General features: G+C 37.5%; 1 long non-coding RNA gene across 1 annotated transcript; it reads right to left on the bottom strand.

Moving 5' to 3' along the window:
• Positions 1–727: 727 nt before the first annotated feature.
• LOC140172809 (uncharacterized) lies at positions 728–9,563 on the bottom strand. The gene is made up of 3 exons (XR_011861755.1): positions 9,361–9,563; positions 2,276–2,435; positions 728–908 (listed from the first exon to the last, which is right to left on the bottom strand). It is a non-coding gene; the product is annotated as an uncharacterized lncRNA (long non-coding RNA).
• Between the last annotated feature and the right edge of the window lie 494 nt (positions 9,564–10,057).

Below are 10,057 nucleotides of genomic sequence, written 5' to 3'. Positions count from 1 at the left end.
ACTCAATTGGCATACACATGTAGAATACTTGATCAAAAGACTGAACTCTAGAATCACATTGGCACCTCATTCGCTAGTCAAACTGGGTAACAATGTGTGACCTACAATCCTGGAAAAAATGTGTTCGAACACCCACTGTAATTCCCATGTTCTTCTTAGTATAGTGTGCACACTATATCCACTGGAAACTAAGGATTATAGTAGTGTTGTCTCAATGTTTATCTTAAGCATACTCCTCCCTTTCCCCACCAAACAATGTTGGGAGAAGATATGGTGAAGATGCGCATATTGGGCATGCTAATATTGTAAGGGGGTAGAAGGGGGACCATTTCCAATAAGGCCTTAAAAGTGTTCAAACAATTTTTTCTAAGATTGTAGTTCTTTTTACGTGATAATCAGAAAGAGCAGAAGGACACAGCCGAAGTAATTTGCTGAATAGTACAATAAAGTATTACTTGACTTGACTGGACTTGACTTGGCTAATCATTCACAAAATCTAATCATTCACAATATAATTATAGTTTACATTATTTGCTAAATATAGTTTCCATATGTTTTAATAACATGCTTCTCATTCTAATAAGGTAGGGATTTGACTTGAATTTTTAGCCATGCTGTCAGCTTTACAATGAGTTCTGCTAACACTGGTAATATGAAATGACCAGTCACTGACATTTCCTTCGAAACAAATCCATGTAATGTGCTGGTCTTAAAATTAAAAGCCTTGCATTTTTAAATAGATAAAGTGTATATATTTGTTCATCATATTTATGCAGCTTGTATCATTCATTTTTATACACATCTGTGGATGTTGACAATTGAGAAAATTTCCCTGCTGCTAAACATGAATGACTGTGTCGCTGTTGTCACTTGTTCCCTTGTAGCATCAATGAGGGCATCAAATGATTCTATGGATAAAAGAGTCAGAGAAAGAGAAGATAATAAGAAATACATACATTTGTACAATTGACTGTGGATACTCATGAATGTGTTATTAGCATTTTGGAACAGTAAATTCTATAATTAATGGAACTTAATTTAATGTCCTGATCTACTCGTACTGTTAGCCACACTCCAGCAATAGTGGAATTCCTTTCTTTTGTTTGAATAAACATAGTTCAAAAGCATTTGGGACCAGGTTGCTTTTGTATTACATTAATTTGAAAATGGCACATGGACACTTAAAATGACATGCGTAAGAATATTTGTGTTGTGTATCTGGATAATATTGTTTCCAGAATTGCTAAGTGGAATAAGATTTATATATAGACAAAGCAACTTCAAACAGTGCAATAGGGGAGACCGAGGAGTCTTTGCCCTTTCTCCGACTAGTATCTATATGTCAATTTTAAGGTTAGAAGGGACCTGACTGACCCATATGAGAGCCATGTGTCTTGGCTACATACAAACCCAATCTCAGGACTGCAAGCCTTACAATACTAACAGAGTAAAGCAGACAAACAAATTTAGGGAGCGGGGCAGGATGGCCCATATGGTAGGGTCAGTTCGCCCTAAAAGTTAAAAATAACTAAACAAACATTTAGTAAAGGGTACTAGTATATTGGGCAGTTATTTACTTCCGGGGAAGAACAGGGTAAAGGGTAAAGTTCAAAATTACGCAGACCTGGGCAAAATTGGGACGTCATAGGTCCAATTTTTCCTCCGATGGGGGCTAAAATGGAACTTGCTCTGATTTTGATGAAACTAGTCTCAAATTATTTGTATTGTTGCAAGAAATAGTTTTAACGATCTTGGGATTAATAGGGGCTGTCAGCCAATTTCGCCATCTTGTGGATACAAATGATCTGTGTGTTCATGTGTTAGACACTACGCGCAGGTCGCAGCTTGCCACGCATCGATGGTGCGTTTAGCTGTTCACATATAGATCGAACGACCATCGCAGCATGCACCCACAAGATAGCAGCATACAACATCACACTGATTATCTCTATTTTATATGCAAAAACTCAATATGAACTGTGAAAAGGGCTAGTGTAGGTTCATGGCTAAAGCCCCAAGAAGTTAGAGAATTAACTGAAATTGCAGGGCAAAATTGCAACCTGTAATTATAGAAATGTATACAAATAAGCCTGACAGGGGGGGTCCAGGGAGGCATTTACGTTTTAGACCTTCAGCTAAAAATATTCTAATTATATGAAAATATAGGGATTATAGGGCTGTTAAAAACTTTCTAAGGAAATAGAGAAATCTTAAAAATATAGGAAATATATGGCCACTTGCAGCCCTGCTCATAGAGCTACATGATACACCTTACCTGACTCAAGCACCTGTAAAATGTACAACATTATCTGATTGCAGCTCTTGTAGGGTTCAGCAGAGAGAACAGGAAAGTATTTTTGCAACTGTTACAGCACTCTTGTTGTATTAAATCTTGTTTCACATATTCAGCTCTGACTACTTTCAACATGCAAAATCTGTAAAAGAAAAAATATAGGTTGAAGAAGAACTTCTCATAACAATACTAATTATGGCGTGTCCGTCCGTCCCTCTGTCCGCGCGCTATCGCATATTTATGAATATAAATGAGCTTATTTGCAAATTTACCTACATTTTCATTATTCCACTCTGCAGATTAAACGCAATCACCGATCACCTTCAAACTTGGTATTGTAATGGTGGCCTGACGTGCAGTATAGTTTTGTGCCATGTTATTTGCATATCATTATGAATATTTATGTCCTTATTTACAAATGTATTTGCATTTGCATATATGCAAAACCACATACTTTCAAAAAAGTATGTAATTTTTTTGCAAAACCATGTGGTTTTGCATGCAGTACTGATCTCCCTCTCTTAACTTTGTATTGCATTTTTATATGAAAATGGAAATGGTCGTGTGTAATGAAGTGATGTTCCTTTGTGCAGTAAATTTCAATGATCGCGCATCATTGCATTGAAACACTCCTAATTTACTAAATATAGACCCTATCATAGTAAATGTGTATATTTTCTGAAAGGAAAATGTCCAGTCTGTCCAAATATGGCATGTCAGTAGGGGCTAGTCTGTGCAAATCCTTGTATGCATGAAAATGATGTCAACAAGAAGCACCGCCTCAAAAACATGTAACATCTAAACCACAGCACATATAAAAAACCCAACCTTATCAGTGCAATGGCCCACCTAAAATATATACTTTGAAAAGGTTGCCACTAGTTGATGAACTGTTATGATGTACACGGAATGACATATTACAAAATTTTCAGTCAAAATAAGTGGAAAATACAGGATATAATGCTTGGACTGCTTAAGACTTGCCCCTTTTTTGGAAAGAGTAAACTTCTTTCTTCAAGAAAATGTATAATTTTGATATAATATGTAGTTTGTAAATTAAGAATGTTTCAATGTATGATGGTGCGCGATATGTGTCCCAGGAACCAGGGAAGTGAGACAGATGGAACATCTATTGAATTATTTACGTAACATTGTATAGAAGGTACACACCAAGCTATTGTGCTAACAATGTAGTCAGCCGCACAGCATGCCTTTTCAGTGGATCAGGTATGCCGCTTCTATTTCAGTTTGTTTATTTACAGGTTTATATTGTTATTAACAAAAATTGTTTTTTTCTCGATTAATTTTCACATAAAATGTGACAGGACTTAGTTAACATCAAATTTATAGTCCATAAATTGCACAAAATCAACCAAAAATAATCATATTCGGCCATATGCTTACAGAATTAGAATATTGGAAATCAGTCATTTACATTTAAACCGCCAATTATTGCTATAAATATGCGCATTTGACACGTAAATTTATCTCACATCTATATGTGAGCCCAGGCCACCCAAAATTGCTGTTGACGAAAATATTCTTGACTCTTGAGTCTGGTATTATATTTCCATTTTGCGTAAAATTAATTTCATTTCATTTTATTTTCTGTTTTGTCACTGCTATGAAAGTATGTATTTTTGCATGTATACCCGGTACATGTATGTACAAATTGCATTTATGGCTACAGGAGACTGACTACATAGGGAAAATTAAGCATGTAGGTCCCTACTTTTGCATACATGCATGTATGCAAAACCACATACTTTTGGAAAAGTAACGGGTATGTAAACCGTAAACAAAATTTAACAGTACATACTACAGTATATGTATGTGCTTTTGCACGCTGCCAGTTCTGGGTCAATAATGAGATCAAGTAGCGTACGGTATGCATTTTTGCATCCTTTGTGACCTGAACCGAGTTACTTTGAGATTAACTCTAGCGTCAAATTTGCACATGTAGACTATACGAATTCCATGCTAGAGTCCTTTGCCATTTTTTTTGTGGGTCGATCAGCGTTGATTTAATATCATAAGTTCATAACTTAAATCATGAAATGTACGGTTGTCGGTTGGCATGACATCACTTGTGATAGATCGCTTTTGCTGAGATTTGGCTGAATTCAGACACGAAGGGGACACATACCGTTGCACTATGGGGGAAATTGTCTTGAACTAAGAGGTCCTGCACAAACCAATAGGGATTTCACAAGGGTGTCCCGTTTGACAGACATTCTCTCGGTCGGGCTGTTTAGATCTATTGCACCCATGCACTTTCGGACAATGCAATGGCATGTTTTGTGATTTCACCCACTAATTGCAACAGCAATTCAAGTGTCCCCTTTGTAAGACAGGGGCCGAGATGGAACAGCCAAATCTTGGCAAAAGCAACCAATGGGTTTATATTCGAGAACTCCAGCTTCAAATTTGCACACGATAGTTACCGGTACTAGAGTGCTGTGCCATGTTTTGTTGGTCAGACAGCGGTGCAATTTTTTGCACCGAAGGTTATCTATATAAATAAAAGGAAGTCGCTAAATCTTGTGCGCGAATAGACTCAGAGATGATTTCACTTTCAGCTCTGATTTATTCGTACATTGATCGGGTACATATTGCCATTAAACCATCTGAGTTTCATTTTTTCTTTTTTTGATGGTAACTAAGAGAATAACATAAAAACTGTCGTGTTGCTATGCAAAATCGCATGCAGTGGCATTGTGGGTATTGGTAATAAGGACAGTGTGAACCGCGTAATAATATTACCATTAAAACACCATACGCAGAGCAACATTGCCCTGTTTTCTGCCAACTGCGAGGTGGCCAAGAAATGATTCAGGCTATCTAGATGCACAACATCGCGTACTTTAAGAATGATCTTACGAGCTTTTCGCCCCTACGCAGAGCTACGCACCCCATTTTCCGCCACTGCACCGAAGTTGGCAGCCAAGAGATTAAGTCTACGTCGCGTGAATTTTATTATTTATTCTAGGCCTATAATGAATCGTCGTTTAGTTTTACAGCCACATTCATACGGGAGATTGAGGAATATACAGGGAACGCATTGCACTTTATTTGGTTGAAAACGGTCAAGACCAAGAATTGGCCTCAAAATCAGTGAAAATATGGTTAAAACCGGGGTTTTTCCCGGGATTTTTTGTTGTCAAAACTCAGTGGTAGCGCGTACCGTAACTAACTGGCAGCAGGGGGTTGGCGTTAGTACGTCGGCGTACTGAGCAATGTGACGCGCACGTACGGGGTGCATAATATGCACAGACCAACTTTCCGTGCCAGAGAAATAGAAAAGAAAAGAAAGGAAGACAAAACTGAAAAGGTAGGCCTATGGATGGGTCGGGTTGTGGATTATATGCATGGTACTGGATTCGGTTAAGAGATTACCCGCCAAGATGATAAAAATCGTGAGGATACGAGAGGAAAGAAGGAAGCTAAAAATGAAAGAATGAATAAATGAATGAATAAATAAATAAATAAATAAATAAATAAATAAATAAATAAATAAATAAATAAATAAATAAATAAATAAATAAATAAATAACGTAAAAAAACCTAAAATAATGAGAACAGAATTAAATAGATAAAATTCAAACGGGAAATCACAAGCTAAGCAGGAAATATGAAAAATGGGAACAAAATGTAGAAAAAAAGCCAAAACTAAAAGGAGAAATGTAAGAAATGGTAGATTTATAAAATAATGCATGGGAACGGGGCTCAATAAATGAATAACATGGAAACGGAAATCACGAGCTAAGCAGCATGGGAACAAAATAGACCTATGCAAAAGAAACTGAAGAGAAAGAAAGGAGCTAAATGAATAGAAAAAAAAGAAGAAGACAAAAAAGGTAGGCCTACGGGTAGGCCTATTATACAGGTTATGATTACAGTAACTAAATGAAACGGGAGCAAACTAAAGAGGGAAAGAAAGAAACTAATCAGGAAAATTAAGGGATAAAAGAAGTTAAAATTAGAAACTAATCACGAAAAATAAGAAAAATAAATAACAACTGAAGGAAACGGGAAATCACAAGCTAAGCAGCTGATAAAAATGAAGCTATAAAGGAAAACGTATAAGAAAGGATAGATTTAGAAAATAATGGGAATGGGGTTAGGCCTAGATAGATAAATAACATGGAAACGGAAAATCAAAAGCTAAATAGCATTTTGTTTTAATGGAAACAAACTAGGCCCGTGCAGAATAAACTGAAAAGAAAATGGAAATGCAAGAAGGGACAGGTTTAGAAAAATAAAATTTACCTTTCAATGATTCTACCTTTTCAGTAATTCCTCCTTTTTAGTGATCGCTCCCATTTACTCATCTAGCGGGGACCCGCGCGAAGCGCGGTATCCCGCTAGTTTATTGTAATTTAGGAACATTTTTGATGCAATCGCCTGTGGTTATCGGCTGTATGTGTTTAATTCTGAACTTCCATTGCTTTAACTTCCATTGCTTTAACTTCCATTGCTTTAATTCCAATGTGATGTGAAGCTTCATGTACACCGGCAGTGTGTTCGCCCATGAGTGCGTACCGCAGTGAATCCAACCATGGCCATGCCATCGCACTCGTGATTAGTTTAGTACTATAATTAAGACTTAAAGCCATATTATCATAACATTTGCTGAGGAGAACGCCCTCAATTTTTTTTTTTTTAATTCTGCGATTGTAATGTACGTAATTTTACGATTGTAATGTACTTTAGTCAATAAAGATACTCTGCAAAAATCAAGACTTTAGGTGCTGTAGTTTTGTCAAAATCCGAGATTTTGAATAAAACGATGGAACCGGCATTTTACGATGGAAATATTTGTCTAGTAACACGTATGCACAGTAGGCCTACGTACATGGTGTGCAGGATCTACTAATCTATTTTTACAGAGACGTTATAATATGGCTTTAATTATTGTATCCAAGACAAGGGTTGTTCGTTCGTGTTGTAGTTTGAAATTTATGTGATAGGACCACAGAATTAAAACCAGAGAACCAGGACTCGACCGCCATCTTGATACAGGCATGGAGCAAAAATTGGGGGTATTCGGTTTCCCTCGGAATGCGCTCGAGGCATTCGTTGTCATGCAAACGCGACATAGATGTCTGCAATAATTGGGCAATAATAGAGGATGTGCGTGAAATTATTGATTAGCTCCATACAAAGGATTTGAACCGGTGTCCTTCACCGTAATCATGGCGCAATGCAGTGCATTCAATCAAATGTTGTCGTCAACCTATTTGATCCTATAGTGCATTTGTTATGTGTGTGAGACGAGCTGTCGCGGTAGATTGCAATAGCTTGTAATCATGCTTTTGTTGAATGAATTTGAGTACTCCGCCATATTTACGGTATGAACGTCATAATCTAGGTGATTATTTGCATTGGATGTCTTGAATACGCTGGCGAAGTTGTGTAATAATCGGATTAATGCTATAACAGTAGGTGAATACAAGTTTTGAATATATCGCGTTGCAAAGCCCCATTCAGTGATCCCAGCGAAAGTGAAAAAAAAAAAACAAAATAGTACTTTTATAAATTTATTTAATAAAAAAAGTGGCAAAAAATCCAAGAAAACGGCAGTATCGACGAAGTTGAAGCCCCATTCAAATAAGCCTACATGTAGCTAATTTATATATACTGTCAGTATATAAATTCAATCAGTTCAATTCACGCCGAGTGTCCTTGACAGGTTTGACTCTGCTTCAGCGGTCATGAAAGAATTTATACGGTGTCATGCTTCAGCGAATCCTACTAAATTTTGAATGCAATGGTCTCTAGCCTAGAATGTGAAGCTATCGGTGAGCAAATTCTTGACTACATGTAAACTTCACGAGCAATGGAAGAAGCGATCTATCACAAGTAACGTCAGGCCGACCCGTCCGAAAGAATGACTGAGAAGTGGGCAAGTGATCTAGATGGAACTAGCATCCAATGTGATGTGAAGCTTCATGTACACCGGCAGTGTGTTCGCCCATGAGTGCGTACCGCAGTGAATCCAACCATGGCCATGCCATCGCACTCGTGATTAGTTTAGTACTATAATTAAGACTTAAAGCCATATTATCATAACATTTGCTGAGGAGAACGCCCTCAATTTTTTTTTTAATTCTGCGATTGTAATGTACGTAATTTTACGATTGTAATGTACTTTAGTCAATAAAGATACTCTGCAAAAATCAAGACTTTAGGTGCTGTAGTTTTGTCAAAATCCGAGATTTTGAATAAAACGATGGAACCGGCATTTTACGATGGAAATATTTGTCTAGTAACACGTATGCACAGTAGGCCTACGTACATGGTGTGCAGGATCTACTAATCTATTTTACAGAGACGTTATAATATGGCTTTAATTATTGTATCCAAGACAAGGGTTGTTCGTTCGTGTTGTAGTTTGAAATTTATGTGATAGGACCACAGAATTAAAACCAGAGAACCAGGACTCGACCGCCATCTTGATACAGGCATGGAGCAAAATTTGGGGTATTCGGTTTCCCTCGGAATGCGCTCGAGGCATTCGTTGTCATGCAAACGCGACATAGATGATGGGCGCATTTGAGAGACGCACTCGATGCGACCTGCACGCGAGTACCAAGACGCTTCAGATGAGACGCAGAGTTGTTTTCGTTCGTCTCCGCGCACCGTCGGCAAGGACCCGAATACCCCCAATTTTCTCCCCATAGCTGACGCCTCGATTGTACGTGGCGGTATAGGGAGTCCCGGTTCTCCTTCTCTAATTCTGTGGATAGGACCTAATTTGAATCGCGGTTGGATCGTCACGTGTACAGCTGTTCAACTTCAAGCAGTGTTTTAACTTTGAAAGCTAAAAGCTGTTGAAATTTCTAGCTGATACATACATCAAACGTATGGAGCTGCAGTATATTAAAAGCCGAAACTCACATACCTGATACATGACATACATACTGTACATGTATCTATCTATGACAATGACATGTCTATGTACTGTGTACATGCGATGCATGGCCATGGTGGATGTATGTAAGGGGTGTAGCGTGTGTAGTAAACACTGACACGTCGTATCTTATAACTAATTTACAAAGACTTACCTGGCTACGAGGAATGATTCAACCACACCAACTATCTGACAGTGATGCACAGATTCTCACATCGAATAAATATACACTACTTCGCCTAGCTGAGCGATATAAAGCGGCGGACATTATTGCGAGAATGACAAGCTGTCTATATTCATGATATTGGAAAGCACCGCACACCACTAAGATCGTCGTCATTGATTTTGCCACGCAAGTTCCATAACTTTTTTTTTGCAAAAGAAGATTTTTTTCTTTACAGTTTCGAATTATAAATTCTGTATCATCTTAGAGAAGAATATTTTTCATAACAAAGCATGAATTGCTCAATATTAAGAACATTGCTCGTCTACCTGTTGAGAAAACTAGCGATATATAAAATTCCGACTGCTAACTACATTTTGGCCTTGTATATTCATGCGCAGATAGCCGTAAATATTGCCCAAAAATTCCTGTTTTATTTAAACCTGTGTGGCATTCACATTTACAAATTCTATTCAAACATGGTTTTGAACACTAAAATGGCTAATATTGTATCAATTTGTCACATTTTGTATGTAAAGATGGCACTACATGACTGATAAACTTAGGCAGAAGTCTGATTTAGTGGTATAAGCCCTGGAATTAAAATGACCACGAGGTGATACTTAACTGGGTGGAATATTTTCTAAAACAATGCAAAAATTCTTGAAATTATTTGCGAACCACGCAA

The sequence above is a fragment of the Amphiura filiformis genome, chromosome 2, assembly GCF_039555335.1.
Source record: "Amphiura filiformis chromosome 2, Afil_fr2py, whole genome shotgun sequence".
Lineage (NCBI taxonomy): Eukaryota > Metazoa > Echinodermata > Ophiuroidea > Amphilepidida > Amphiuridae > Amphiura > Amphiura filiformis.
Note: the sequence above shows the minus strand (reverse complement) of the source record. Positions and strands in the feature narration are given on the sequence as shown.